This window comes from Rhipicephalus sanguineus, chromosome 2 (assembly GCF_013339695.2).
Source record: "Rhipicephalus sanguineus isolate Rsan-2018 chromosome 2, BIME_Rsan_1.4, whole genome shotgun sequence".
In the NCBI taxonomy this organism is placed as follows: domain Eukaryota; kingdom Metazoa; phylum Arthropoda; class Arachnida; order Ixodida; family Ixodidae; genus Rhipicephalus; species Rhipicephalus sanguineus.
Genome location: NC_051177.1, coordinates 222,598,483 through 222,623,023, shown reverse-complemented (window position 1 = coordinate 222,623,023; position 24,541 = coordinate 222,598,483). Strand labels below are relative to the sequence as shown.

General features: G+C 47.1%; 1 protein-coding gene and 1 pseudogene across 1 annotated transcript in view; both read left to right on the top strand.

Annotated features, from left to right (window-relative positions):
• Window positions 1-24,541, top strand: part of LOC119382249 (pseudouridine-5'-phosphate glycosidase) — a gene marked incomplete in the record, with an annotated part of 1,023,505 nt that overhangs the window by 330,274 nt on the left and 668,690 nt on the right.
• LOC119384111 (uncharacterized) lies at window positions 742-1,964 on the top strand (annotated as a pseudogene).

The window sequence follows — 24,541 nt, the reverse complement described above, 5'->3', positions numbered from 1 at the left end:
AATTTCAAGAACTTCTGGTTCCTTTTCTTGAGCAACTTTTTAAGGAGGCTTATGAACGTGGTGAGCTTCCTCCTTCTTTCTATCAGGGCCACACAACATTAATACCAAAAAGTACTGACACTGAAGCGTTAAAGAGAGTTAACGGATATAGGCCTATATCATTATGTAACGTTGATTACAAAATATTTGCGAAATTGCTGACAAGTCGCCTGCAGACAGTGATCACTAGATGCGTAGGTGACCACCAAACATGTGGAATTCGAGGCCCCTCTATACAAACAAATATCCATATAGCGCGGTCAGTCCTTGAATGTATCGATGGTAGTATGGACCAAGTAGCCCTTCTTCAAATAGACCTCGCTAAAGCCTTTGATAAGGTACAGCATGCTTTCCTGTTCAGGCTCCTAAGACATCTGCAGTTGGGTGACGTACTGTACAATGGTATTTCACTCTGTTATAAAAAGTGCACTACAAGGCTCATTGTAAATCGCACACTTTCGGATATAATAGAGTTAAATTCATCCGTACGTCAGGGGTGTCCGCTCTCGCCTTTGCTCTTTGCAATATACCTGGAACCACTATGTTTAAGTGTGCTTCTAAATTCTAGCATTAGAGGATACCGATATGAGGCTGAGGAAATTAAAGTTCTAGCTTATGCCGACGACATCGCCTTCTTTTGCACCGATAAACCTAGTGTTCAAGAAGCAGTAAACACTACGTTACGCTTCTGTGAAATCGCTGGAGCCAGTATAAATTTTGATAAAAGCAGAGGGTTCTGGCTGGGAATGTGGGCTCAAACTCCCTCAGTGTTCTCAAATATCCATTGGAATGCGACTGCTATGCGGTATCTTGGTGTGCCTCTTGATAACTATCGTAACAGCGGCCCACATTGGACGTCCGCGATAACTAATATCCGTCGAAAGGTGTCAACATGGCACGGACGAGACCTTTCCATTTTTTCAAGAGCTAAAGCGTGCAATGTATTTCTTGCATCAAAGCTTGTCTATGTTTTGCAGGTATTGCACTGCTCTCGTGTGCACATTCAAGCGTTTCACAGGATATTTGCTTGTTTTATTTGGGGCTCTTCATGGGAACCTATGAGAAGAGACAACCTTTTTCTTCCACTTGAGAAGGGCGGCCTCAGTCTGGTGCATTTGTTTGTGCGACAGTTGGTGTTGCGATTTTTTTATCTTAAAGACGTCTGTCACCCATTTCTGTTGGCAGTTCTTTGAAACCGTCTGAGTTATCATCTTCCTTTTCTTTATGTCACGACAAATGTTGCCAAGGAATCGCAGTTGTCGGGATTCTTAAAAGAAATTGTTGATACTGTCAACTTTTTGAAAACCAGATTTACATTAGAGTATTTATATAATATAGACAGAACAACGCTAACCGCTGCACTTGTGAATAGCCTTTTCCCAGAACCTGTATACCGACTGCCATATTTGCTTTTGCCTGGCCATGATGTATTATTCCGTGTACGTAGGATGTGCATATCGCCAGCAGCGAAAACGTTTTTCTTTAAACTGCACACATCCACTCTACCAGTGAAGAAATGGCTCAATGAAAAAGCAATATATGTGCCCTGGACTGTAAATTGTCGACTCTGTGACCAACCTGAGACGATAGAGCATTGTTTTATCCATTGTCGTGACGCATTTTATTTCTGGGACATTCTAAAGAGAACAATCAGAAAAGACCTTCCAATCACAGCTAATGGTATTCGGTTCCTTCCTTTCAAAAAAAGCCCCACCAATAATACACCGTATGATTTATTTATGTTATTAGGACTTTATGCGCTATGGAAAAGTCGCATGATCGACAGGCACGCCGAGCCACCACGATCGACGAGGTCTGTCTTCCGAGAAGAAGCTGCTCAAGTGCGCAGTGTTGTTGAGACTTTTGAGCCCGTTCCGGAGTGGCTTGCACTTCTGGACGCTTGTGTGTGTGTGCCTGACTTTTGAACAGCCTCTTACTGTAGGCAACAATGTGGGTGTTCTGAATGTTAAGGTAATTCTAATGTGACGAAGTATGTAGTGTGTGGTTCACAGCAATAACGGGTCATATTTCCATGAATTAAAGAAAAAAAAATGGCGTGTGTCTGAGTTGTCTAACGCAGCGCGCTGTGGAGCGAGGGGTTGCTGGTTCGAATCCGCGGTCGGGTACTTCAGAATTTTTTTCTTCTGCTTCACTTATCTTTTTGCCTTATATATATATATATATCTCTGGGACATGATGGCGTCGACAGACGGCGACGGCAAAAATCAGCCGAGAGTGTCCATATAATTGCGATCGCAATAAAACAGTTTTAGTGAAAGCTGCTTGCAGGCCTTGACGCTCTTCGCCAATTCTTCCAGCCACATCTCAAGGCACGTTTGTACATCTTTGGACCGTGCTTTTTGCAATCTTCTTCTTCCTCGTTCTTCTTCTATCGCTCTGAAGTTCTTGCTAATGGCTTCCAAGCCTTTTTCAATTCCGCCTTATCAAGGACAACGAATCGGCCGGTCTTGTCAGCGACCCAAGTTCTCGGCCTTCAAAAACCTCACTGTTTATGTCGTCTTTGGGGTCAAACCTTCTGGCTTGGGTAATTCTTCACCACTTGTACTACTTGCGAAATACAGCCTAGTTTTGCTTCATCGGGAACCTTCATGGCCAACGAGTGAACCATTGCCACCATAGCGGCAGGCGACGGAGGAAGATTATCCGTGACATATGCCGGAATGTTTCGTTCGGACAAATTCAGGACTTGGTTCCGGCTACGTCCTTATTTCTTTCTCGTTTTTGGATTGAATCCAAAGTTGCCTTCCCATGCTAGCCTTACAAGATGAAGACGTACCAACTAGCCCTTGTTGCAGCCTGATTTCTTCCTCGATTTTTCGCGCTCGCCGGTGGCGCGCGCTGCGCAAGGTACCATTATCCGTCTCGGCTCCCGCGAACGCGTCGCAGAATTCAATGGAGGCGGGTGATTTCGCGCCAGCTGCGCACCCCGGTTGCTTAGAACAATTTAAAAAATTGGGATAGCATTGAGAACGCTGAAATGAATGTTTATGAATGGGCTGGTTGCTTCCCAAAGCCGTGCGAATGGGGCATACTAAATTAAAAGGAGCTCGAGGACGGCTAATAGACATCATGTAGCGGACACAACGGACACATAGAACCGCAAACTGCCTGTGGTTTGTGGTTCTATGCGTCCGTTGTGTCTTTTTCGCGCTACGTGATGTCTATTAGCAAGCACCAACTATAGCCCAGAAACAAGTCCTTCTTGAGGACAGCTTTAGAGTGCAGACATTCTTTCTGCCACATGATCACGTGCTTTACTTTTGCATCTGATTTAGCTTTGCTTGTGGCATACCCCTCTGTGTGTGGATTTTTTTTCTTGCCTGTGCGCGCGTATGCACCATCGGTATTTACAGCGTCCCATCTTGTAATCACTTCGTGGCTAGTACATCGTCCGTCCATGTGTTTGTCTTCTTGACGTGAAATTAGCTTTGCGCTGTGTTCTCCAAATTGCAGACAGGTATTTTTTAAAGCATTCGCTATTAGGCGAGGATTTCCGGCCAGTGCCTTGAAGTCGATACCAGCAGCGAGCGAGAGCAATCATGCGAACGCCCCCAGCGCACTGTCTGTTTCACATTACGTGAGAAAACCAAATAATAATTACCAGGCAGTAATGCGTGCGTGGCATCCAAATTCAAAGGAAATTGAAGAATTGAAAACAAAAACGCCATATAAGCTAGGTGGCGCACCCGCAATACCACGGGGACGCATGCCATTACTTCTTTTCGGGGCCTGCATTGGTTGCGTTTGGTTGACAGATTCATTCCAAGTAAGCTGGAAGAATAACACCTCTACAAGCCGCAATTCAAATTTTCAGTAAAACAGCCGACGCACCCTGCAAGAATGTTTGCGCGCGGAAAGGGAAACGAACGGCGAATAGAGGCGACGCGGCAAAGCGCTCAGTTTCACCTGAGGTTTAGTTCGAAAAGCGAGGAGAGTGGCAACTGCGAATCTGCGAAAGCCGAAATTGGCAACCTCATCTGCGCTTCTCTGAACAACGAGCATGTGATCCGTGTGTTTAGGTATGTAGACGATTTTCTGGTCTTTGTCAGACTTTTGCCAAGGGAGAAAGTAGACAGTGTTGCAGAGGATATTTTATATAATTTTAGGGATTGATCTCGAGGTTTAAGTTTTACCTGCGAACTACCGCTGGACAAAGCGACGGTTTCTTGACTTAGAACTAACATTTCATGACAATACCCATGCTTGTTAGATCTTTTCACCCCGCTCAAAGAAGGTCTTAATCCCATATGAATCCAACCAGTCAAAGTTGGCTACGAGGAGCGCAGCGCTCGAGCGCCTCGTGGACGCGGTGCTGCTCCCACCGCGTGTCCTATAGCCTGAAACTGCAGGTCCAGAGGTTACTCGCTGCCGGTTTTCCTTTACCGGTCATTAGGCCTCTTGATGAAGTCAGATTAAAAAAATTCACAGCATATCCACGGGTGAATGATGAAGAGCTTGGGCGAAGCTCTTGAAGCAATCATGGTTACACCGTGAAATCTTCAGTGGATTCGCCCAGCAGTAATCAAAGCGATAGCCCAGTACATCATCAAAGACGTGACAAACACTGTATATATATATATACAAGAAATTTTACTAATCGTTAGTGATAGCTAGACGTGGCTTCCGTTCCCCATTCATTATAACGGCTTTATGGTCGGTGAAGTGATGGATCGGTGATGGATCTAATATACTGTTCGGGAGATACTGCCGGTTACAGATACTGCCGGTTACGGTTGCGGGACAAGGTTAGACTAAGAGGAGCTTCGCGCCTAAAAGTGAAGGGTCTTAAAGTCCGGAAGATTTCAGAGAGTACGAGGCAAATAGAAGTGATACTTACATAACATAAAGGAAGTGCCTGGAAAGCAAGGTGTCAGCGTAGTTTTTTTCCGCACCATGCAAATTGGCAGGCCCATGTGCGAGGATAAAAAACAAGGGTAAAACAAAACGGGCCTGTCAAATTAACCAAATGAAAGCCTTCGTCGAATGCAAGACTGGTTTTTATCTACTGCGTTCCGCCGGCATGTGGGAAAGCTTATATTGGGCAAACGTGAAGGCGGTGAACAAGCGGCGGCAATTAGGAACATACCACACCATTAAGCGGGGACCAGCGAAGCGAGTTGGCTGTTCATTGCAGCAGTTGCATGAAATGCAAATGTAGTAAGCCCTTGTTCTATCGCATCGCACGACCATTTTGCGTAGGGGAAAGTAACCTGGGCCCGCCTTCTCAAACGATCGCAAAAGGCGATAGTATCGCGTTTGGTGACGTAGAATTTGATGCGTTCGATAAGTAAAAACACATTTGCCTGTGACGTCATTGATCCAACTGGCAGTTGGTAGTACGAATGTCTCACAACACAGGAGTGAGCGCGCCGTACGAGCGCAGAGCGAGCCGAGTGCGGCGTTTTCGAGAGTGTGCTGCTGCTTCTACGCAGTGGCCAGGCTTGGCCGGCTTGGCTGTGGCTACTTCAAATATAAGACGTGTTGAAAGTGCTTTCAACGTTTTTTGTTCGATTATTTAATGCACCGTATAATATTTAAAGAATGAAACTTTGCGTGAAATGTATTTGCGTTGAGAGTTTAACACGGCGTACCCGGAGAGTTCAGCTGTAGCGTGCCGCGGCAGCGATATCGTCTCAAGATCTCAACATGCTGCCGGCTCGTGATAAGCCACGCGAGGAACGCACGGTTCATGTTCCTGGGATGTTCAAACCACGAAACAACACGCGCTGTCAAAGAACGAGTGCTGATAACACCCCAAGGTAATGCTCGATGAAAGCTTCAGCGTAAACATTGGCCGCGTATCTGCGTGCTTCGCTGCAAATGGCGTCTAAAGACGATAGAAGAGGCGCTGTGTGAGATATGGACGCGATCTGGCAATACGTCGGGAAACATGAGTGCTGTGTTGCGGGCTGGTAGTCCCGGCGCAGCAGCAGGCGAAGACCGGCGGTGACCAACGCGACCGGCGGGGACGCCAGCCAGCCCGAACAGGCGGTTTGGCGCGAAGCGCCGAAGCAGAAGAAACGTCCGCACTCAACGAGTACTCTCCACACACTCTTTTATTTACACGTCCGCTGGGTAAAACAGCAATGCCAGAGCGGCGCCCCATGGCATTCGTACAGTGCAATACTGAACCGAAACCGAAACACAACAATGAGCTCGTGCAGAGTGCACGGAGGAAGGCAAGTTTCGGCGCAGTCGCATTTTCAGCGCAGCTCAGGAAACTAGGATCTCTAGAATTACGTATCTATGCATTTTCAATTAAAAGAACACACCACCTAATACTTGCCTAGTGATGTTGCTCCTCAGATATGCGTAATGTTTGCTTTTTGATCAACAATGTACACAAGTATGAACCTAGTTAGCCATTCAAGATGGCTGGCCCTTGGGCATGTGGTTCAACTTTGGCCGTGTGGCTGAATCGAGCGACGTGCCGAAAAACAGAAAGACAGACAGACCAAAATTTCTGCGTTTACGTTCCCCAAGAAATGCTATCGTCTTTAAAAATGCTGCGTATATCCACCGAGGATTGAATACTAGAAGCTACCGCCTACGTCACTGAAATGCTAGACTTCACCACCAACCGACGGTTAATGGTGTCTTCGTTTATTGCAAATATGTCGAGAGCACCGTCGAGCACCATGACGCAAAATTGACGTCGGCGAAATACCAGATGGCGCTCTAACTTTTCTGGTTTGCTCAATAGCCAATCGGCGCGCACCAAAGGTGATACTTTTGCGATTGTCGCCTTTTGAGAATACGGGCCCTGTGCGCCGGTCCCAAAATCACCGGCGGTGGCGCGTCAACGGCACGGGGTAAGGGGGGTGAGATATTAGAGTCGGTGGGGAGAGAAATGTTTTCCTAGAATTTTGAAAAAAAAATTATTTCACCGAAAGGGCGAAGCAGTGAATGCGATAGCAACATGTCGTAATGTTTTACGAACTAAGGCTAGCAGCTAACTCTTTTTGATCCTGTCTCGCGTAGCTCTACAAAACGCTGGTGTAAGGGAATACGGCTGCTCCCAGGAAAGACGTGGTTTTCGTGCAGTTTGTTTTGTATCAGTGGTCCCAGCATAAAGCTGTGAGATCACAGCACGTGGAAGGGTACGCAGCTCTCCCCCCCCCCCCCTCCGGACCACCACCCTGGATGTCCCTACATGGTCCTTCGCGCAGCCAAAGACGGGCGGGGTGTTTCCTTTCTGGTTGGGGAGCAATATACGGCAGGCCTCGCACGTGGGCTGATGTTATTGCATGCGTCCTCGGTGCGACGGAGATGGCCAGCTTGTTTCATCTCTGCTTAGGCCGTGTTCCTCGCCAGCGCTCGCGAGCTTTCACTTGTGGCCCCATCATACGATGCGCGGAGCAATGTTATCAATTTGGACTTGATACGCAACATGACGGCGGCGTTTAAAACTTGTCTAGAGTGTCCATATAATTTTTATTGCAATCAAAAGTACACATATACCCTGGCTCGCCTTTTTTTCTGGAGAGCTGAATCGTTCTCGCTGTAAAGCGTTCGTCCGTTGGAAGAATGAAATAATGCGACGCTTTTTCCATTGGTCTCGTTCCCGCCTTCACTACCCTTCTTACAGGTGATATCTCGCCACCTATTTTTTCATAAAGCACGCATACAATGTGAGCACTAAGCGTTGAGCCTATCAGGATCTCGCGCTTGTCAACTACACCCTGTTTTCTGCGCTTGCACAGTCGGAAACGCACAAAATGGAGCAAAATCTGTTGATCGCGCGCGATATTCATGCGAGACGACAAGACGAGCAAGGACGGGTGGGCGACTGCATGGAAAAGCAGGGTGGGAGACAATCCACAACTGATATTTCTCGTATATGGACCAATCGAGAGTATGTGCCGTAATGGTGTCTGGTGAATCACCGTTCTGGCGTCACGAAGTGCGCAAAAAAAACAAAAGAAAACGAGAAACGCCAAGAGAGAATAACGCGCTCGATTTTATATTTTCAGAGGCTGTTTTGGGGCCCTTTAAAAATGGGCCGTATTTTGGGGCCGTGTTCTCAAACAATCGCAAAAGTATAGCCTTTGGTGCGCGCTGATTGGCTGTTGAGCAAACCCGGTAAAGTGAGGGCGCCATCTAATATTTCCGTCGACGTGACCGTGCTCTACGGCGCTTCTGACATGCCTGGAATAAATGAACACACCTTATCACCGTCGGTTGGTGGTGAAGTCTAGCATTTCAATGACATAGACGGTAGCTTCTAGTATTCAATCCTCGGTGGATGTACGCGGAAGTCTTTACGCGGAAGCTTTCAGCAAGCATAACCTTGCGGTGTTTTCAGTACGCGTTCTTTGCCGGCGCGTGCTTTCTCATGGTTTGAATGTTCCAGGGGCATGGACCGTGCCCCTGGAACGCTCGCTGCGACGGTGCACCACAGGTGAACTCTGAGTACGCCGTGTTAAACTCTCCACAAAAATACATTTCACACAAGGTTGCATTCTCTAAATATTATACTGTGCAATAAGCAACTGCACAAAAAAAATTTGGCAGATCCCACGCGTTGAGGTAATCGGTTTCATGCGAAGCAGTCAGCGAGCACCTCTATGCTGTAGTAATGCTTTCATTTGGGCCAGTTGGTGCAAACTTGTAACTTGATTCATGGCTGCGCTAAAAACGCGGACAACAGGAGAGACGTTCTTTTTTCCAATTTTTAGTTTTATCGGCCTTGTGGTTCTGTCAATTCTTTGGTTGTAAATTGTTTGACCATATCATGATCATGCTTCAAAGAAAGATAGCCCCAGGGGGGGGGGGGGTGTTGCTAGTCTGTCACGAAGGGGCGTACAAGAGAGCACGTGATGAGATTCGTGCATATATAGGTTTACTTTGGCGTTCACTAACAAAGTTGGTAGTTTGCGCCCGTCCTGTGTACGTCTCTCCTGTTGTCCGTGTTTTTAGCGCAGCCATGAATCAAGTTACTCTATGCCGTGCTTTATGGCTTTGAACCAAGCGTTACGAGGTGGATGGACGTGTTTTTGTAAATGTAGTATCTATGTGCACATCGTGGGCTTACCACGCACGTTGACAACAATGGCGTTTACACGGTCACTGATGGTGCGACGTAACGTCAGCCCTGACGTAGAGTACATATGACAGTATTATCGAAACTAAGTGGAATTTATGGTGCAACCATGTTACTATCACACGTAACTTTCGTTAATGTATTCATCCGGGTTCGAGAAGAGCTTATCCCGATTCCATTGTGTCCGAAAAAAATGCCGATAAATTTCGTCAACTCATCATTTCACATTCCTCCGCATAACCTCGACAAAATGTATAACGCCTTCTTTTCTTTCTTTTTTTTCTCGTTGTGTGTGTTTTATTAGCTCTCTTATGTATGACTTCGTTATTTCTTTTTGCGCATTCATTGTACTCGTATGTTTTTTTTTACTGTGCACTACCTGCGCGTGTACGAAATGTGTCAGTTGATGTTCTCTCTGAATTGTATTAATTATTTATACCGTTGAAATACTCCTTTTCTCTTTTCGCCTCTACAGTTATTGTTAGCCATTATTTCAATGTGTTTAAAAAATGATATGTGTGCTTTGAGCCATTTCATCTTGTATGATATGTATTCATTATATGTGATCATTTATTTTTTGTCATGCCCCCCTTACCCAATGCCTCTAGGCCTGTAAAGAATCTTTAAATAAATAAATAAATAAATAAATAAATAAATAAATAAATAAATAAATATAGCTTGCTGCATCATAGGAATACAAATGTAATGCTTAATTGACTGCTATAAAAGCGGAGCCACCACTGGAACCACAGACGTTGATCTGATATGACGCCTGTATCGCAGGAGCACATATGTAGTGTTTATTGCTTTCTTGTAAAATTAGATAGCCGGCACCACAAGCACAAGTGACGTTGCACCGCCATTACGCCTGCATAGGCTGTTTTTCCAAACCAGTTTTCAGACATGGCGTGGCTCTTTGCTAGAATGCCTGATTGCCACGCAGAATGCTTGGGTTCGACTCCTGCTGGGATCCTAATTCTCATTCTTTCCATTCGTCGGGTCAACGCTGCCGATGTCAGTTTTTCTTGACGCTCTCTGGTTTAAATTACCAATGTCTGTTCTCGCCGTTCCTGGGTAGGTATAAACTGTCAATCACCTGTGGTGCATACCCGTATACCGTGGCCCGTGGTAAACGGGTATGTGCCACACGTGTCTGGAGGAAAGGGTTTGACGACGTATGCGGGAGGATTTTCACGTTATTCATGTCATGACCCGGTAATCATATTCGTCAAATCCTCTTACACTCTCATGCAAATTTTGGTCTACACCAACTTAAGGAGGCGATCATGAGAGCACCCAGACGTAGGCGGCTAGATAGATAGATGAATAGATACGTAGATAGAAACGCTCAAAGTGCCAATGGTTCGCTAAGAGATGCTTCGCATTCAAAAAACGTTGAAATCACTTTGAACGCGTCCCATATTTCAAGTAGCCACAGTCAAGCCTGGCATCTGCGTAGAAGCCAGCATACGGTCGAAAACGACGAACTCAAGTCGCTCTGCGCTCGTACGGTACGCTCACTCCTGTGTTGTGAGACATTCGGCACGCAAACGGCTAGTGCAGCAATGACTTCACAGGCAAGTGTTTCTTCAGTTATTGAATGCGTCAGATTCTACGTCACCAAATGCGATTCTATCGCCTTTCGCGATCGTTTGAGAATACGGACCCAGCCTGAGGCGTTATGCATTGCAGCTCCCAAAGACAGGATTCCCCCTAGTGTAATATTAGGAAAACTGCAAGCCTATGCCAACCGCCGTCGCCGCGGCCGGACGGCGCTCGCAGTCGTTTCCACGTAGAGCTGGGCGCGTGTTGCGAATGGAGCTATTTGTTCGATGTTATGTTTCGTGCGGTGCTGGCTTAGAGATGAGCCGCTGTCATAGTGACTGTTTTGTGCCCGGTTGCACGACTGGCCACAAATCGTGCAAAAAGAAGGTGTCGCTTTTCGGGGTACCGAAAGACGAGGAGACGTTCCACAAGTCGATGCGCAACAAGCCGAGAAGCTACTCGAGCGAAATGCTGCTCTGTGCGAAGTGCATCCGCAGTTAATGTCACGTCACTTCCACCAAATCATCATTGCAGAGCTGTTGCGCCAGCAGAGGAACAGGCCGCTTCTCCTGCTGGATGCGATACCGACGATTTTTCCAAACATTCCCAAGTACCTCTCCAAGCCAGTGACCAAGAAAAGGAACCACAAACAATTGTTGGACCTATGCATAACGTTAAGCCCAATACTGAATCGAGGAGGACGGGACAGGGAGTGACGCACACACAAGCGCTATGTGTGTGTGTCACTCCCTGTCCCGTCCTCGTCGATTCAGTATTGCGCTTAACGTTATGCATATGTCGCACCAACAAGGCCAAAGATCCACCCTTGCTAATTGTTGGACCCACACTTTCCGCCTCCACAAAAGAAATCGCGAATTGGCGTGGCGTCACCCAGCCCATCGGATGAAGCATCCACGCTTCTGTGAATTACCAAAATGTGTTCGTGCCCTCCAGTCAGTGGAGCAAGCATGTTTGTTCCGAAGATCCCCTTGTTATCGAGTCCGCCTACCGGGGTCAAACATGAGCTTGCTTCATGCCTAAAGGCTTGTGTTGTTTCGTGCTAGGGACAATATTCATAGAACATCAAGTGTTTGTACGTGTCGCGCTCCCACTTGATGAGCACAGCGATATGCATCCCTCCAACAGACAGCATTCATGTCTGTTCTTTCTTTTTTATTGTCTCTATTGTTGTCGCCCAACGTTGCCACTTTCCAATGTAAGGGGCGAGAACCTATCGAGCTAAACACACAGATTTTTTTCGTCTTCATTCTCCCCATTGATACAGGGGAAGCAAACGGAATAGAAATTATACTATTCTCATTATGATTGTAAATGCACCGTCAGCCTTTCCAGCGTTCTGGTCAAATGTATTCTGTTTATTTCTGTTCCTTCAGTCGAAGCTGCGTTTATTCTTGTGAAGTATATGGTGTTCTGTTCGCTCGAAAGTAATTGAAATTAAACGAGTGGATTGGCTCGCAAAGGGCCTTAAAGGCTGCGACCGTCCTGCACTGAGACTTTTTTTCTCGGTTAAGACCCACATGAGTAGCAACCCTTTGTCTAAGAGAAAGGGACTTGGCTGAATCGTTTAGCAAGGTACCTTAAAAGAATCTCGGTTAAGACCCACATGAGTGGCAACCCTTTGTCTAAGAGAAAGGGACTTGGCTGAATCGTTTAGCAAGGTACCTTAAAAGAATCTCGGAAAGACTTCCAGTGGAGGAACGACGGGTGTAAGAAACTCCGGCGATGTCATTCATTTTTTTAAGGCGGGACAGCCGGCACGTGTATCTCCATTGATGCATTACAACATTCCTCAAGCAGAGGCCACTGCGACGGTGCAGGACTGCATTGACGTTTACGGACACATTCGGTTCCAAAACAAGTGTGGGACTAGTGTCAGTGGCTTCCTGAATTTGTTGCGCTTGTGCCTTCAGCCGCTGAATGTGTATTTTGAAGGATCGGTTTTTGCACAGAAGGGCGGGATATGTGTAGGATTCGTGCCTGACGCTGGTCCTGTCGAACCTGTTCTCGGCAAAGGGAGACCGGCATCTGCCGACTTATCTGAACGGGTACAATGTGGTTGCACGTTTCCACTACAGTGATCATAGTCTGCTACGTTTTCCTTTCGCAACGAGCGATAATGCAAACGCTAACAAATCGTATCGGTATTTAGAAGTAATTTCCTCGTTTATGCTCCACTTACGAACTACCGGCTAATGGCGACATTAAATTTCTGGATGTCATGATTTTTGAGGGCGATGGCTCACCTACTGGGAATATGCCGTAAGGGGTGAAACATTTTGAACTATGATTCCGGATATTCTAAGTTGGTAAAAAGAAGCGTTGCGTATGCCTGCATGCTGAATAGTTGCCAAGAAAGTCACAGTTTTGCCGCAAAGCCGAAGCAATGAATGCGACAGCAAGAAATTTGAATATCACACGAAGAACGAGAAGCAGCTCGATACTTGCAGCGCACCGCTGAAGCACAAAGAAGGACCCATATTGCTTTTTTAGCGCAAAAAACGACACCACAAGAAATAAGACGGAACACAGCGCTACTCTCAACTGACATGGTTTATTGCGTCACTCCAATCTTTATAGCAGCCAGATACCGGTAGGACATGCGCCGTGCACCCTATGCGCACAACCACTACACCTTGGACACCTGAGCGCAATCATGAAAGCGAATCCAAAAAACAAAATTCAGAGGAAAACAAGGTAATGGAAGGCACACTAATGCACTGCGACCCCAATGATTGAATGAAAAAAGCTTCCGATAATTCTCGGGCGGTGGTGCCACGACTCTTCTTTAAGATAGTGGTTAGTTTAAACAAAGCTTGACAATTGCAGTTTAAATGCGAAGCATTTCTTAGCGAACCTCTGGTACTTTGAGCGTTTCTATCTACGTATCTATCTATCTAGCCGCCTACGTCTGGGTGCTCTCATGATCGCCTCCTTAAGTTGGTGTAGACCAAAATTTGCATGAGAGTGTAAGAGGATTTGACGAATATGATTACCGGGTCATGACATGAATAACGTTAAAATCCTGTCGCGTACGTCGTCAAACCCTTTCCACTAGACACGTGTGGCACATACCCGTTTACCACGGGCCGCGGTGTACGGGTATGCGCCACAGGTGATTGACAGTTTATATCTACCCAGGAACGCCGAGAACAGACGTTGGTAACTTACATGCTAGAGCGTTAAGGAAAACCAACATCGGCAGCGTTGACTCAGCGAATGGAAATAATAAAAATTAGGATCCCAGCAGGAATCGAACCCAAGCATTCTGCGTGGCAATCAGGTATTCTACCACTGAGCCACGCCAGGGTCTACAAACTGGCTTGGAAAAACAGCCTGCGCAGGCGCACTATCGGTGCAACGTCAGTTGGGGTTGTGGTGCTGGCTATCTAATTTTACAATACAGTAATAAACACTACATCATACTCCTACGATGTGTACTCCTACGTCATATCAGATGAACGTGTGTAGTTCCAGTGTTGGCTCCTCTTTTATAGCAGTCTAATAAACATTACATTTGTATTCCTATGATTCAGGAAGCTTGGAGCATTACGAGGCTGGGCGATGGCCTCATGCTGACCGAGGATGATGCCAGATTAATTGACAGCCGCTTTGTAGACTAGGCTACGTAGGCCACATAGGCCCAGGTAGTCTACGAATACGACAAACACCATCCACTGATGTTGGTCTACGTACCACAATGCAGGCCTACCAGCCTCGACGGCCTATACCTCACCAACACGAAGGGTGGTTTCAGGTTCGGACATGTCGCTGGCTCTGTCGACAGATAATTTGTCGTCGAAATGACCGAGGCATCCACGAATTCCAACAGCTCTACTATTCCACATACTTCACTACACATGGACCCCTCGTCACCACGATCACGACCGGATCCTATAACAAGTCATGACCAGCAGTTGGTGCTCACTGATCATGGGGATGATGCTCTTGCTCAAGAACTGTCAAGAACATCTTGCACACGTGCACACGGTTTCGTGAAACGTGCGTGCGTTTTCGGGACACGTATAAGCACTACATATCAGCTTACCGCTTCTGGTTTTGGTAATACCCACGTTGCCATTGGCTGCGTTACCCAACCGTAAACAACTGGTTATATAACACATATGCGGCTCTTCAACATATATATGTGTGCGTGTAAAATATATACAAATCTTTAGCGTTATTTTGTCAGGTGTCGCTCAGTAAAAAAAAGTTACGCCACAGTGACCTACCCGCCACATGCTTCGCATAACATCGACTCCCACGGTACGTGGGATCTGCCGAATTTTTTTTGCAGTGTTGAGCTAAATGTGAGCCTGTACCAGTCGGCAGGGATCGCTCATGTTCTTGAAGGCGCTCATTCACACAGCGGCCTGATTGACCTACATACACTTTACCACAAGAGAGTGGAATCTTGTAGACCACCCCTACGCTGCACTCGACAAACTTGTGGTGTCTCTTTTCACATTGCGGCTTTTTGTTTTCTTTACAAACACGCCTGCACAACATACAGTTTCCGGGGGGGCAGAAAATACAACCGGGATTTGGTACCTAGTGGCCACATTCTTAAGATTGTGAACCACCTTATGGCAATACGGCACTACTACAGGCTTCTTCTCTGTGTCGTTTCTACACCTCTGGCGCTTGCCTTTCAGCTTATGCAGCAAAACTTCAGAGACCGACGTCACAACCACACTTGGGTAACACGCATCCTGCAACCTTTTTAACTGCGCGTTAAAGCTCTCGTTAGCTGTGTGATGGCACGATTTCATTAATGATGATTCAAGACACATCATGGCAATGGCACGTTTCACAACCTTAGAGTGCGCAGACTCGTATGGCAGAAGACCCTTAGGTGCACGCGGTGAGTACATCCAGCAGGCATGACCTGCTTGTAAGGAAAGTTGTAGATCCAGAAACTGCAGTTTACCATCCTTTGTGAGTTCATGTGTGAAGGTTAAACCCTTGCCCTTGTCCTTGAACAGAGATAAAATATCAGCTACCGCGCCAGAGCCTTCGTGGTTAGTTTGTTTTATCACAACAAGGAAATCGTCAATATATCTAAAAATCTGAACCAGGTCATCGTCTAAAACACTCTTAAGAGCACGGTCGACAAAGGATAAAAAAATATTACACAGAGCAGGCGCCACACACGAACCAATACACACACCCTTTTTTTGAATAAATAGCTGGTTTCCGAACGAGATAAAAGTTGCGCTTAGATAAAACTCAAGAACGGACAAGAATTTTTCTGAGGACATTCCAGTAGCATTGCGAAAGTCTAACTCTCCATTTTCTTTGATGCAGGCCATCACACAGCGAAAAAGCTCATCGTGCGGTATCGAATAATATAAATCTTTGACGTCCACAGAAAAAAAGTTGACAACTGAGTGGTTGTCTCTCAGAAAGGAAACAACATCGGAGGAGTTTTTTATGCCGAAAGGATCTCCAATGGTCAGCAGATTCAACTGTTTTTGCAAAAAGCGGCTAACTAATATCTGCCAACAATTGTTTTCACTGACTATTGTACGGAAAGGCACATTCAATTTGTGCGTCTTAGCAGTGAAAAAAACTTGAAGAGCGAGCACCTTGCATTGTTTGACACCTTTAGCAAGTTTGGTGAGGCCTACGTTATCCAACAAGGAAACTGCTTTGCTTTTTTCCTTGTGAGGTTTCGCTGTGGACGGAATGAAGTTCTTGTTGAAAGCCTGGACGGCTTTGTCGTTGAAGACTGCAGCTGGGGCTACTACAAAATTACCCTCATTGTCACTTAATAACAACCGAAGTTCATTGTCTTTGAAAAACGACACCGTTTTCTTGATCAGAGCCGACGAAGGTGGGGAGTCCTTGTTGACAGTCCTACGCAAGGTATCCACTCCATCAAGAAGGCACCGTTCCTGGTCTTCCGGTTCAGCTTTCCTTGAGATGCGCCTATTCAATGCCAGCAGCTCATGTGATGGAATACTTCGTTCCGTGCTAAACTTCGGACCTTTCCTTAACAAATGCGCAACTTCGTCAGGAAGCCTGACATCACCGAGAACATGGTAACCACCACCGTCGGCTTGCGTTGCGTCCTTCCTCGGCGAAGACCTGGACCGAAGTTGTAGCAGAAACTGCACCCACCAGAACTCAGTAGTCTGAGCTGCTAGACGTTTGTAGCAGCCAAATTTCTTCTCGTTCACGGTAGAAGTGTCCCGCGAGTAGCATGTAGCCTTCATCCAGTCATACAGAAGACGTACCTGCCGCCAAATTTCAGAGCGCAGAATCCGACAAAGGCGCCGTGCCTGACCAACGGACGGCCTCACACTACCGAAGAGGAGAGCCACTTCTTGTGGAACGAGTCCTTTCTTCATGCAGAAGGATAGCGTCCGTTGGTCACGAACGGCGCCGCACGGAAGGGGTTTAGGAGAACATTTTGTTGGGTAAGTTGGTGAACATTCGTAATTTATTTTTAAGGCGCAAAGGAGGACATACACAAGATAGGACACGGGACGAAGAGCTTCGTCCCTTATCCTATCTTGTGCATGCCCTCCTATGCGCCTTAAAAATCAATTGTGGAAGGGGTTCTTGGCAGCTCTTGAACGAGGTCATCATCACCATGATCAGTGAGCACCAGCAGCTGGACAGGTCTTGTTGTCGGATCCGCTTGTGATCGCGGCTACGAACAGTCTAAGTGTATTGAAGTGCGAGGTATAGTAAAGATGGTGGAAACCGCGGATGGCTTTTACGAAGAAATGGTCTATAATGCCTTCTGTCCTGGACGTGGCACCGAGGTCTTGTGAGGCCCTCTCCACATCCAAGCCATCCTTCATGCCGTATAAGAACCAGGCGTTGTAGAGTTTTGATAAATCAATACTGAAGTCCCTGCTAATCATGAGGGACACGGTCCTCTGCCATGTCCCTCATTGCCCCATGTCCCTTATTGTAGGAACCATTGACCGCTGTTTACTGCGTAATCCATGTGGTCGACGTTGCGGACCACGTGGACGAGTGGGTGGTAGGCCAGCGTCATCCAGAGGTGCTCTGTCTTCAGCTCTCTAACTTTCCTTGCGTCGGCCGCTGTGGTGTAGTGGTTACGGTGCTCGACTGCTGACGCGAAGGTCGCGGGTTCGATCCCGGCCGCGGAGGTCGCATTTCTATGGACGCGAAATGCTAGAGGCCCGTCTACTGTGCGATGTCAGTGCACGTTTAGGAACACCACATGGTCGAAATTTCCGGAGCCCTTCACTATGGCGTCTCTCATAATGATATCATGGTTTTCAGACGTAAAACCCCAATGATTATTAGATGCGAAGCAGCTTTTGCGATGGGCTTTGTCTTTAGTTCCATTGGCGGCCGTCCGCTTTCTAAAACCAACCACAGCCATCTGTAACATATTGAGCGTGCGCTCGCGCCAAGGAGAAGTCTTCTTCGTCTTGTTCTTTGACCGCCTTGATGATGATACGTGCAGAGCGCGCGCTCGCGCCAAGGAAAAGTCTTCGTCTTGTTCTACGACCGCCTTGATGATGATACGTGCAGAGCACTTTAGGGGCGCGGGCTGCCGTATGCTGTCCTAGCTTGGCGTAACGCAGACAAAACCACGTGTGCTGGCACGCGCTAGCGCGTTCGGGCCTGTGTAAGGGTATGGGTAAGACGCTGTGGCCTCTCCCCCTTACACTCTCTCAGCAATCACGTGATGGCGTGGGGGATTGAGATTCTGCAGACGCGCGATGAAGCCGCGTAGCGTGCTCCAAGAAGAGTTGGGGACGAGTAACAGCAACAGCAACTACAGTGAATTCATGGTGTGCTCCACATGCAAGGACGCGTTAACATCGGGCAAGGTGCTCGTGGTGAACGGAACTTTAAGTCGACCCATGCGCTCCTTCGCATCCCCGCATGGTTCCCTTCAGTGGGAGATGGTGAAATTTAATTAATATCACTTTCCTTCCGTGTCAGTGTGTATGTTCGCGGTTACTGCGTTGATTAAAACTCTGTTATCACCTGTGGCACATACCCGCACAACATGAACTCTGGTATGCGGGTATGTACCACACGTGACTGAGGGAAAGGGTTTACGTGAGTCGTGTTCCTCATACACTTATCCTATGCTATGCAAATTTTGGCATATTGCAAGCTATGGAGACGACCAGAAGAGCGCCCAGACGTAGGCGGATGGATAGATAGATAGATAGATAGATAGATAGATAGATAGATAGATAGATAGATAGATAGATAGATAGATAGATAGATAGATAGATAGATAGATAGATAGATAGATAGATAGATAGATAGAAACGCCCAAAGTGCCTGAGGTTTGCCAAGAAATGCTTCGCATTTAAAACACGCTCAAGCTCCTCCGCGATTTGCTTACCACCAGCGGTAAATGGTGTATATAAATAGCTCGCTGTTATTTCGCCGGGGCATGCGTGGGGCATGGTTGACAATAAAGAAAAAAAAAAGTGGGGCATGGTTGAGTTCTCTAATGCAGCAGGCTGGGGAGCGAGGGGTCGATGGTTCGAATTCCTGGTCGGGTGATTCGGAATTTTTTTCTTTTGCTTTATTTTTCTTTGTGCCTTTTTTATATTTATCTTGTAAGCACATTAAACGTACTTCAGCTTTCTCATTTGTACATAGCCATCAATGCGGTGTACTGCCACGGAAGTTTGACTCAGTGTTGTGGTACAGCTGTCGAAGCAGGCTTTGTGCTTAGCTAAAAGTGCCAGTAGCGCTTCTGACTGTGCAGATGTTAGGTCGGAACCGATCACTGCTCGCAAAGAGGAAGAACTCGAACCTGAAGCTGGTACTGGTGATGAAGACGGGCAAAGTGCTGCGATGGAGATCAGTGGAGAGGCGTATATGGTCGCCACCGTCACCCCCTTGGGCAACAGCATGGATTCTGCAGTTGTGTTGCAAACAGGCAGAAGGGCGCGGCCACAGGACAACCGGGGGAGACAAGATGCGACGAGAATTCCACGCGAATTACAGCGAGCAGAAGGCGCAGCTAGTGCGTCACCATCGGCTACATGGCTAGATGTGACAGCTACCACGAGTTCGTGACCAGGGGGCAGGGCGCAGTCTTCAGTGACAGTTAAGTTGAAGATAGAGGGCGACGGGACCAATATAGATGCATCCGTTGTATCCGTGATGTGAACTACGTTCTGTTTACATGATATAACCGCGGAGGCAGAATTTAGGAAGTCCCAGCCGAGGATAACTTCATGAACGCACGTGGGCAACACAATCATCTCGATGTGGTGACGTATGCCGTCAATGAAGACACGAGCCATACACTGTCCGTCGGGTTGAATCTGTACGTTATTTGCGCCGCGCAACACAGGTCCCACGTAACGTGTTCCGACTTTACGGAGCCGCGAGCACAAGTCATTACGCAAAACAGAAGTGGCGGCACAGGTATCAACAAGAGCTTGCACAGGAACACCTTCAATAATCACTGACAACATGTTGGCCGTTCGGACAGGAGGTAATTTTGGTGGTCGACCGGATGCAGTTTTTCCTCCAAAAACTGCAATCCTTAGTTTTCCGAATGCTGGTCATCAAGGCGGGAGACGGGGCGAAGCGGTGATGCAGAGCGGCGGTAGGGCGAAGGAGAGCGTCGTCTAGAGGAACGGAAGCCCTGACGTTGACGCGCGGACGCTGGAGGAAGCGGAGACCGGTGCTGCTTGTACGGATAGGAATCTGGCCAATAAAGATCGGGTCTTCGGATCCGGTCTCGCTGGAAGTCAGCATAACTTCGTCGTTTATCTTGCTGGCGGCGACGGCAGTAACGGGATATGTGGCCACGTATACCGCAGTAAAAACAGACGGGACGGGATGAACGCCACTCAGGATATGAAGCTGCAGGTGGTGCTCTGACGCCCACTGAAGCCAAATGGCTACAGGCCGGGTCAGGAGGCCCAGATGTGACGGCAGCAGGTGGTATCGCAGCAATATCGGCGTATGTGGGCATCAGACGTGTTCTTTGAGCAACCGATGCTGTCGGTGTCGTCATGGCTGCCATATCAGCACACAGGGGTATCGGGTGTGCTGGTGGAGCAACAGGTGCTGTCGGTGACGTCATGGCTGCCAACTGCTGCTTCACAAGGTTCCGAAGGTCGAAAGGTGCCGATGGAGTGGAGCCAGCAGTTAATTGCGTCTATGCCTGTTTTGAAGTTCTTCGCGAATGATGGTGCGGATGAGGGCTCGTAAGTCAGAGTGAGGCGTAAGGTGCGGATCACTGGCTTGCTGAAGACGCAGAGACTGCAGCTCGTCTAGGCGCTGGCATGTCGAAGTAATGTCATCTACTGTTGTAGGGTTCTGAACAGCCAAGGCGTTGAACGCGATCGTGCCTATTCCTTTGAGGATGTGGCGAACGCGCTCGGCTTCCGTCATTTCGCTGTTCGCACGACGGCAGAGGGCCAAGACATCCTCGATGTACGAGATGTATGACTCGTGTGCGAGTTGAACACGTGCAGCCAGCTTTTGTTGCGCGATCTCGGAACGGCCCGATGAGCATGCGAAAATTTGTCGCGGCTTGATGGTAAAAGCGGACCAATCGGCGAAGTCAGTTTCATGGTTAAAATACCACGTTTTTGCCACACCGGTGAGATAGAATGAAACATAAGTCAATTTCTCGGCTTCGGTCCACCGATTGACTGAACTCGCGCGGTTGTAAATTTCGAGCCAGTCGTCGATATCGTCACTGCCGAGACCCGCGAACACGGGTGGTTCACGTTGAGGGCTTGTTACAGTGGACGATGGGCGGGCAGCCGGAGGCATCAGTGTTGTAGCGTTAGGGCTAGCGGTTTGGTCCGATGGCTGCATAGCTGTAGGGGTGGCCGGGCGCAAGCGGCGACCGGATCGTAGCTCCAGGTAGGACGGGAACACAGAAGGACGTCGGGATCTTGACGAACCTCCACCACTGTGAAAGACGCAGGACGACCGGAGCAGAGAACGCCAGCAGAGCAGTTTATTCCGCCGTCTCTGTTGATGTTGTTGATGATGCTCCTGGGATGATTGTCACCTACCCACTCAGGGGGTTCGGCCAAGAGCCGTGTCTGCCTCGGCACAAACCACGAGGAAGAAGAACAGGGATGATGATGGCTATGTACAAATGAGAAAGATGAAGTACGTTAAATGTGCTTACAATATACATACATATACATATCCGGCGCATGACTGCGACGGCAAAAATCAGCCGAGAGTGTCCATATAATTGCCATCGCAATAAAATCGTGCACACACGCCGTACCTAGAAGCCTGATGAGCCAAGTTTACAGATTGAGGAAAAGTGATTACCCTGGATGCCCTGATGGCCTCCTTGGCTGAGAAGCTGTTAAATGGTTTTATTATTGCGACAGCAATTATATGGACACTCTCGACGAATTCTTGCCGTCGCCGTCATGCCCCCGATATATATATATATATATATATATATATATATATATATATTAAAGCAAGAAGTACAAACAATTCTGAAGAAAAAATTCCGAAGCGCTCGACCGGGGTTTCGAACCTGCGACCCCTCGCTCCGCAGCTTGCTGCCTTAGACACTTACGCCATGCCTCATTTTTTTTCTTTCATGGTATTTATTACACTTAGTATTAGAATGCACAATAAGAGCACAAATAAAGCAAACAAAAGTAGAATCACATAGCGACAATAAGCGCTCAAGCGTGACTGAGGACACACTCGATGGCTAACACAACGTGCAGTAGAACAGTGAGAGTTCTTCACATCGCGTTATATAGAAAAGGTGGTGAGGCCGAGCACCTCACCAAGAGGGGGTACCAGTCCGCTCTAAGGTCCAGGTCGTCGTAAATGTCCTTCAGGTGAATAGCCATTTGGTCTCCTGGATACTAGCGGCAGAATACAAGCGCACGTTACGTAGGTAAAGTATAACCCTCTCAGCGCATGGCTTCCGAACGGCGCAACAAGGAAGACGAAAGATCACACGAACACAAGCGCCGAATCAGGCTTCTTTGTTTGTTTGTTTGTTTGTTTGTTTGTTTGTTTGTTTTGCCTTCTGTTCTATGGCACGTACCCACTCTGGGGGATGGGCCAAGAATATGTAGCTGAAGCTTAAAATCCTATTCGAAGAATGTAAAATGGTAAAAAAAAGTAAGAGTAGAAATGGCAATAATAAATACGACATCAAATTAAGACTTCAAAACTTATGCTATTGAGCTCGTATTCCAGACAGCGGTATTAACCTGATCAGAACAATTTTGATGAGATTAGATATATTTAGCCGCATTTTATAAAAAGCTTTTTAAAGACAAGATTAAAAAGGTACACGTTTAGTGTTTTGCATGAAATTACACACGGCATTGAAGGCATCCCTATGGCAGTATCCCAACCTTCAGGCTCCGAAGCTTAGTACAATTTCTTCAGTTAAGTTTAAGCCTATTTTTAACAGCGGAGTAATGAGCAATTGTGATCTAATAATTGAGTATCTGCGGCATGACAAAAAGAAATGTGCAATATTTTCTAATTCTCCGCAGAATTGACATAGGGGTGATATCGTCAGACCAGCTCTGTGTAAGTATAGGTTTAATGGGGGGACGTGGCATCGAAATCTGGTGATCGTAACTTCAGATTGTGTAGATTGGCTCCAATGAGACTTCCATGGGAAGTTTAGATGTTTGTATTCCGTCCACGTTGTTATTGTTTCCATCCTATCAGTGTGAAGTGCCAATTTTCTGTATCTGATTGCGGTGAAATATTCTACCACTGGAAGAACCTGGATTATTGGGAGATTATTGGGATTATTGGGAGATCGCCCCGGAAAGGCGTTGGTCCCGGGTTCGAGCCCTGGACGACGACGAATTTTTCGGCAACTAAGAGGCTTTATTTCTGAGAAATCCGTATGGATTTCCTTGTGGCTTCATGCTACAAACGGGTGGCTGTCTATTGTTTCCCGTTCTTAACCCTTCCGCCACCTTGCGGGATTCCACAGAACTGATTTGCAATCGGCCATAAGAGATTCTAATGAGATGATATTTCTAGAACACCCCTGTCGTCCTTTCTCATGCTTGTGCAATTATTCACACATGTTAAATTAGGTTTAGAAGAATACTATCACAGTGTTACGGAAGAATTGCACCAGTAATATTATCGCGGTGCTGTGACCTGCATGGCTAAGTGAGTTAGAACAACTGCACTGCAGGATGCTATAGAAACTGTGGTGACTGTAGCCGAAGACATGTTCTTGCAAAACCTTTGGGCATAATTCACAACGCAGCAGGGACCGCTTTCATTGTTACACGACCGGCTACATTAACAAGCCACTGTACTTTTTCATTATTTTCAATACTCTTACGTTCGTCGTGGCAAAGGTACATCAAGGCGCGTTTGACAAAGATAGGTCCCCTATCGAAACGTCGGCCAGCCTGATCTGAGGCACTTTCTCCTGTTTTGAAACCTATAACGTGTATCCATCCGTCGGCTCCCTTGATCAAGACGGCGAGTATTTCTCAGATTTCCTGAGGCTGTGTACATATATATGCAACTGATTGAAACCAACTACATATGGCGTGCCATCATGTCGAGATAATTAGGATATATTTCTTACATTGCGCCTAATTATTTAGAAAACTGAGATCATTTATGAGAAATTTTTAACATTTACCTTAAAGCGAAGTGCGTTGCGCTACGTCGCATAGGACAATACGACCGATCCAACTTTTTGTGGCAAGTACATGCTCCGTGCTGATTTTCCCAGCATTTAAAGAAATTCCCCGAAATCTGAAAAAAAAACACGTGATTACGCGCACGTGCTACCGAGTTCTCAACCGTGCTTCGAGCGAAAAAAACGTGTGCGCCGACCGGGGCGAAAGAAGCCACCGCCGCTTCGGCTTCGCAGTGCGTCAGCATTTTCCGCTGTGGACCCACGGCTGG